The following is an 8,434-nucleotide window of genomic DNA, read 5'->3' as shown; positions in this document are numbered from 1 at the left end:
TTGGCCACACCCATGATAAGTGGACCTCCAGCTATGTAAAATCATGCCGGACCTCGGATGTTGCTGGACAAAAGAGTGCCAGACTAGAGAGATTCAACCTGTAACCAGCAAAGTAAATATTTCTTTTGTAGCTCACCCACTATATATACCATATACATCTTTCTCTCAGCATTTATACCATACACTTCACTCTGGGTGCTATTTGTGTACTCAGTATGATTAGCTAAATTATTTAGCAAGTATTGTTTAAGGGTTTAAACAAATATTTTAAGCATCATCAACTTTCTTACCCATTGTTTTCCAGAAATATATATTTGATGTCAGTAATTTTCAGAGTGGAGCATTCAAAGCACTTAAGTCAGACAATGTTTTATCACTTATAAATGTCTCTAATTTTGTATTTATTCCATTCTTTGTAATTTAGGTAAGGATTGGCAGTTGAGCCAAATCTAAAACCAGACATGATTAGTACTGTGTGTACTGAAATATAAGAAGTTGTCAAACATACGGGTGAACTTAATTCTAATGTAAAATCATCAACCACAGGCGATATAATAAACACATTTTTTGAACCAGGAAATATGTCAATCAATTTTAATATAATATTTCTCTGTAGTTTCACGTGCAATTGGATTGTACATTTATCTGTTGGAATCAGTGACAAGAGAATTAGCAGCATGACCTCTGAATGTAGCCTTTCATCACACAATTAAATCTTGGTTATTAACTTCTAAAGAATTCTTTTTATCTCAGATGCGTGGGTAATCAGTTTGGCACACCCAATGGAAAGCAATTTTGTGCTGTGGCTGAGGGAGAATGTATTATTGGAAAGAAATAAAAAATCATGACATAGCTGGCTGTGAGTTAACCACTGCACTTGCAATCCTCCTGTTTCATATTCTTCCTATGGGTCAAAATCAATGAAGTTTGATCACTACTGTATATAGTGCCAGACCCTGAAATCCTTACTTAAGGTCTTTATTTAAAGGGAAAACCTTCACAAGGAAAGGAAATACTACAAGCTGGAGGAACGCAGATGGCGATTCTCCTCTGCAAAAGAAGTTGGGGGCTCCATTCCCATTAACCAATGGATTGTCCATGATCTGCATAGCTCTCTGGGATAAGCAGGAGCCACTTAGATGGAAAGCCCTTGGCTTACTCTTTCACCTGATCTTCCAGGGTTCGATTTAGTGGGTCTAGTAAAGACTTGCTAAATTGAATGCTAAGGGTGCTACTGTCAGCGCTGGTACTCCTTGCTGTTGTGAGGAGTAAGGGAAGTCAGTGGGAGTGTTTCTCCCATCAATCTCCCACTATAAGGCTGCCTCAGAAAATCAGTGCAAGGTACCTTGACTCCAGCTACACAATTCATGTTTCTATCTGGCCCCAGAGTTGTGTTTTTAGGGACTACCTTTATTATGGCTAGAGTTGCCAGATGGCTTAACGAAAAATACTGAACACCTCCTCCCCCAAAAAAACACTGGGGAAAAAATTCTGCTGAGGAAAAAAAAGGGGGAAACCAAAATTGTTGAGAAAAAAAAAGGACCCCGAGAGTTATTAAGCAAAAACAAACAAATAAATAAAACATCATTAAAACAGCATGGCCCCGTTAAGAAAAGTCTTTAGGCTTTTTGCCAGCAGCCATCTTGTTTTCTTGATCGGAGCCAGAAGACAGCTTCCCTGCGGAACCAGGTAAGCAGGAGGTCCGGGGACAGGGGCTGGGCCCAGTTGCTGAGTGTGTGTAGGGTTACCAAATGTCCAGTATTTTCGCCTCGTGGCAGGGGAAAGAAATCAGAAAATACCAGACATTTTAGGTGTCCAGTATTTTCGCAATTTTTTTACCGGACAGGAAGCAAAAATATCGGACTGTCTGGGTCAATACTGGACACCTGGGAACCCTATATAGCTCCTTTCAAATCCCCCCTTAAAGAGGTTGGTTTTACAGCTGTACAGTGAAACAGAGTATTTCTACCAGTACCACAACCTGAAAAGACTCATTCTAAAAGTGAAAATAAAACAATTTTAGTGCATTACTGAGCTTAAGATTTTGTAAGGAAACAGGAATTCTGTAAGATGTATGAAAAAAGCACTGAAATGTAAATATTCAGGGTTTTTTTCTCTCAGGGAAATATAAAGCCAGAAATCAAGACTGCTCTAGACAGTTTATTGTGCTGCTCCCCTTCCACCAAAAAATGTCTGCCCACTCACTCCTCAAGAGTCATGTTCTCAGAACTCCACAAGCCCTAGCCAATCCTACTAGTATCTATCTCAGGAGCAATGGCTTTTTCAGTAGAAAACCACTAATGATCTATAACTTTTTCAAGGCCTACGAAGCAGGATGTGGCCTTTCTGAACCAAAGAGGAAATCTTAACTGCTCCTGGAAAGAGATAGACATTTCATCTAAGCTAGCCAATAAAGATTGCATTTCTGACTCAGTTTATTCCACTATGGCTTGGGAGCCTGGGTATATGGAATTCACTCAATTCTATGATTTCTTGGAGCATGGGGAGGATAGTCTTCATGGGTGTATTTATTTGATTGGTCATTTGCCTACTTTTCATTATTTGCTTCCGGGCAGCTTGGCTGTGGATGTTTTCTTTCCGCAACAATGGTTTTCTTTTAGCAACGGTGCCTACTTTTTTGGCTTCACTGATGTTTGCTTTTGCATATTTTAATATTTTAGAAAAGGAGATAGAGGCAATCTATTTTTCAAAGACAGTCCTGATAATTATTTAGTAAAGATAATCACTTTTTGCTAAATTTTGAACATTTAAATTGTTAGAATCAGAAGAGGGAACGAAGGATATCCAGTTGTTTAATTGTCATAAGTTTAAAAATATTTCAAATAATTAGAACTGGTGGCACCAATTATATTGTGATTAAAACTGGTCTGCAGGTCATCAACAATCCTTATTTATATATTTAATCTTGCAAAATCCATTTTACAGTGACACTGCTGTCAATAATAAATCATATTTCTTCATTGTGTATAAAGGACTCATTAATCTTGGGATGTTACTTGTTAAAGTGGGAATAATGCTGTTCATAGAATTTTGTCAGTGACACTTCCTATGAGCAGCAGAAATGAACTTTAATGAACAAGAACCCCCAAAGTAATTTAAATACATACCATGTTACATTTTCTGTTTCCCATGCATCTTTTCCTGAACAAAAAATCAGAAAGAAAAAAACCCCTTCCTTTCTAATTAACAGTTTGCTGTAATCTTTTTTCCCCCATTGCTCAGATAAACTGACTGATACTAAGAAAAACCAGATTCTGGTGGTTTTAAAAAAAACAGAGGTACTGTACATAAATAAAAATGGCAAGCAATCCTGGAAAGGGTTTTTAAAATTTTCCAAATAGAATGGTTTCAAGCCTCAGCCAAACTTTATGGGCTAGTCTGGCTTTCTGATTTTCTCCACTCTTCCAAATAGGAACACATTAACGTTGCTTTTGATACAATTTTACCCCATTTTCTTGTCCATTATGAGACTGCAGAACTCTCAAACACTGCACAAATACATCTAGTAGTTGCAGGAGTAGTCTGAGCCCTGAATTATGCATAAATGCTGTAATTCAGCAATTCCTTCCATGACTTTAGAGTCCATGTCAGGACTTAGGGAGACTATGTGGTGACAGGACGTAGCACTTGAGCGCATGCTTAACTTTAACCCATTGAAGTCAGTATTTTGCTTGATCAGAAACCAGGGAGCTAGTGAGAAATGAATGGGCCCCACTGGTCCAGCAGACTCCATATAAAGAATCCTCTTTATATGCATTATAACTGTCTCTTCTCTATCACAATCACCATTGCTGTATCAAAGGGAATTATTGCTAAAACACACTGTTTCTTAAACCCAAAGCTTCATCCTAAAATACTTCATTGTCCCACCAAACACAGGGGATCTGCACTGTTAAGTTTAGGTTATTAGGAGCTTGGTTAGAGGCATAAGAATTATCCTCACAAGATGTGTCTTCAGAGCAGGGCTTAACTCAAAATAAGCTATGCAAATTGACCTACGTCAATTATGTAGCTTATTTTGAAATAGCTTATTTCGAAATTGTGAGCGTCTACACAGCACTTATTTCGAAATAGTGCACTCTTCCTCCGACTTCCCTTACTCCTCATACAATGAGGGTTGCAGGAGTCGGTAAGAAGTCCTCTAGCTTGACAGTATTTCAACATTATTTCGAAATAACTGCCTTCTGTGAAGATGCGGACTACATTATTTCAAAATAACACTAGTTATTTTGAAATAATATTGCTGTGTAGACATACCCATAGTTCCCCTCCTAGCTCCTTTTCCTGTCTGTGGGATTGGGTTAGCCATAATTTGGCCGGAAATTCTCCAGGACTTTAATGAAAAGTGCAAGTTTGAGAGGAATAGGCATGAATGAGTGTACAATGGGAGTAAACTAGTATCAAAGGAGTACTCCAGACTGTTGGAAGGGAACTGGATTCTGAACTAGTTTTACCAGAGAAAGCAGAAGTGGAAAGAACCTGCTACGGGACCACAGGAGAGAGGTGATGAAGCTAAGGGTTACAGACTGTATGAACAAAAGAAGACAGTCTTCTTGTAGGCTTTGAAAAATAAAATCTGACTATATTTTAATTGCATGAGAAGGTGATCTTATCAGATGGCAGAGGCATGGGCTGGATGACCTATTTAGTATTTTCCATTTCTAATGCCTAACTCTGTGATAATATGTTCTGATTGTTATCTTTGTTAAAGAACAGCTGTGCTCAGCTTCAAATTCTGTTTTCAGTCAATGGAGATGTTCTGTTCCATATAGCTTTAATTTAATAAAGCAAGCAAGATAGCATTTCCCACTCTGAACTCATGCAATTAAGAATCTTTAATCCCACGGGCCAAGGATCAGTATGCTGTCTTGCCAAGTATACTTTAGACCAGTTCTAACATTACTTTAGTGTAGCACCTTCTTCTGTAGAATGGTATCTTTGAGTACGTCTAATCTACATGGCTCCATCGACGGAGCCATGTAGATTAGTTTACACGAAAAAGGGAAATGAAGCTGCGATTTAAATAATCGCTGCTTCATTTAAATCAAAATGGCCACCATACTGTGCCGATAAGCTGATTGTCGGCACAGCACGGCAGTCTAGACAGGGATCTGCCGACCCCAGAACCCTTCGTCGGCAGATCCTGTAAGCCTCGTTTCACGAGGCATAAAACTGATTCCTTGTAACTGGAAAAGGGTCCCATTACAGAAAAATCACAAATCATTGTAAGCTTTTTGGAAAAATAGCCCATTTTCAAATTGATAATGAAATGTGGAAAAGTCAAAATTTATTTTAGCTTTTTCTTTTGCATATTTTTCTATCACTAGTAGTGATGAATGCTATTTTGCTTGCTGTCCATAATATTGTTTATATACTATGTTATTCAGAACATCTTTGCAGTATTACAAAAACCCATTGCATTGTTTACTAACCAATATACTAAAGAGTGATTTTTTTAAACCAAATCCTTCATTGTTTAGATCTTTTCAAAGTATTATTGTAGCCACTCAAGAATCCTGGGATTCTGCAGTGTTATCAAAACTTCCGACAAAGTCCCATTGCTTCTAGTTTGATGAAAACTACTACTATGTGGTGGCAATCAGAAGTGCCACAGAACTAAAAACTGTAGCTCACAGCTGCTGGCCGAGGCCAGCTAATTTAGGTTTGTGGGATGTAGGCTAAGGGGCTGTTTTACTGTTGAATGGGCTCAGACTGCAGTCCAAAATCTAGGACACTCACACCTTGCACGATTCTGGACTCTCTGGACCCCTTAACTGTGGTGCAGACAAGACCAAATATCTATACCACAGTTAAAGTACCTCTTCTTAGGGTTGCCAGATGGTTTAACCAAAAATACCGAACACCACCTCCACCCCCCAAAAAAAACACTGGGGAAAAAATTCTGTTGAGGGGAAAAAAAGGGGTGGAGACCAAAGCTGTTGAGAAAGAAAAAAGGACCCCAAGAGTTATTAAGAAATAAAGAAATAAAAAAATACATAAATAAAATAAACAGCATGGCCCCTTTAAGTGCGTGCACAGTCAGAATAGGGACAGGAAGAGGAAGGGTTGAGCACTAAGACCCAGGGAAGGCATTGCTTTCCCTTGCTCAGTTCTTTAGGCTGCCGGTGGCCATCTTGTTTTCTTGGTCTAGCCAGAAGGGAGCTTCCCTGCAGAACCAGGTAAGCAGGGATCTGGAGGTGGAGGTCTGGTGGGGGGGAGGGCTGGGCCCAGTTGCTGAGTATGTCGTAGGGTTGACAGGTGTTCGGTATTTTCACCTCCTGGCAAGGAAAAAACCTAGAAAATACAGCCTCTTCCCGACTTATGAACCGGTTACGGACCAAGCAATTGGTCGGAACTCGGTTCGTTAGTAAGTTGGAACCCATAGAGTTACACACGACCGTGCTGTTCGTAAGCGCGGATCGTGTTCATAACTCAGGGTCCGCCATTTATGACAGCTTTGGTCATAACTGCAAACGGTCGTAAGTTGACTATTTGCAACTTGGGGACCGGCTGTACTGGACATTTTAGGTGTCCAGTATTTTCTGAATTTTTTGACCAGAAAGGAGGTGAAAATACCAGACTGTCCGGGTCAGTACTGGACATCTGGCAACCCTACCCCTTATCTTGAATCCTGCAAGCCTGAGTCAGCTGGGTTGGGCCAGCCCCAGGCCACCCTTGATGACCTGAATGAAGAGAGAACAGAAGGATACAGTAACTGATGAAGGTGCTTTGGGGCTGGGGTAAGACATCAGCCTGATTACACACATCTGCCATGTCATAATCACACCATAGGCCCATCCAGTTATACACTGAACGCCCAAGAGGTACAGTCTCTGCTGCTCTTCCATTTCCCTAAACTGGAGTTCAAATCTGGCAGTTTTCTTCTTATCTTGTCTGGCTCTTCTGTCCAACTCTGCCACAACGGCCAGGGAGTTTTTCTCCCTCCAGTCAGTCAGGTAACAAGTATCATCACAGACACTAATCTTTTCCTCTGCTTTGAGCTTAATTCTCCAATTTGGTCGTAAAGTAATGATAAGCAGTGTCTATAGTAAATTATAGCAATTTCTAAGAATCTGAAGTTACAACTCAGTGACTTGGAAGAAGGAGAAAGAATTTTAAAAATTTAGTGTAAATAAAAGAGTAATTGCACACATAAGTAACTAGACTGGGGGAGCAGTGTGAATATATAAAAAAGGTCAGAGGAGCAAAGTGAAGTACTTCTTTGCCACATTATTTTATACAGATTATATAGAAAAAGTTTATGGGCTAAAGTAATGCATAATATAATTCTACTGAAGTCAATGCAATTAGACCAGGGATACATTTGACCTGTGGTGGTGGTGATTAATTTTGTTAAGGCTAACTTGAAAAACTCATGGGACTAATCAAGAACTAGTTATGACCCCATTGAAATAGTAATAAAAAATAAAAACAGACTGCTGCACATAACTGCCTCACTAATGTCTATTTATTGCATTTTCCCAACTAATTTATGTATGCTGCAGTTCTCTGAGAAACTCTGCTATGAATTAGGCCAAGAAATGTACTGTGCAGTCTCAGAATGCCCTGTCTTTTAATCTGTATAAATCTGATCAGTGCACAAGCTGTCCAATCTGCCTACAGGCAATTTAAATTCTCTTGTTAAAGTAGATTTTATTCATCAGTGTTTAATAAATAATGAATATGAAAAGGATGAAATATGGTTTCTACCCATACCACTTCCTGCTGCAATACTGTCAAAGTGCATAAACTAAACTGGGTTAATCATAACCAGTTCTTGCATGGGTGCCCACCAAGGAAATTCTATATGCTGTAAGAAATGGTGGTTGTTCAGTAGGTGCCACGCTTTTCCCTAAATTAATATTGAGCCAATGCCCAAGCACAATAAGAGAAGTACCGGTATTTGTGCAGCAGAAGAGATGCTAGGCCTGGTTTTCCATTGCCTTGCATCTTTACACATTCACATGGTTGCTGTAGAACAGTACTGAGTCAGAATAGTGTTTCACATCCATTTTCTGCAGATGACTACATAAAGGTGCAAAGCAGTGGTTAATCAGGTTCACAGTATTTTGAACAAAATGTAAAACTACCTTCCTGACCCCTTGTAGTCACTTTGTTTAGTAAGTCAGAGGAAAACTGTTCTTATGTGTTTTAGAAAAAGAACTGCTTCTAGTAAGATTACTTGGTTTACAAACCAAATCATTTTAAATAAACATGAGGGGGCAGTGCCCCCTACTCACTACACTCACCAACCCTCCTCTCCGGGGATAGGCAGCCCCGGCTCTCCCCTTGGCCGCCGGGTGGTTGGGCTGAGGCCGGCCCGGCTCTCTCCCTCCAGCTGCCAGGGGGACACACGGCTTCCGTCCCTCCCAACACTGGGGACGGGGGCCCTCTCCAGGCCCCGTGAGGCTGT

Source organism: Pelodiscus sinensis, chromosome 29 (genome assembly GCF_052426305.1).
Source record: "Pelodiscus sinensis isolate ZL-2025 chromosome 29, ASM5242630v1, whole genome shotgun sequence".
NCBI lineage: Eukaryota > Metazoa > Chordata > Testudines > Trionychidae > Pelodiscus > Pelodiscus sinensis.
Note: the sequence above shows the minus strand (reverse complement) of the source record.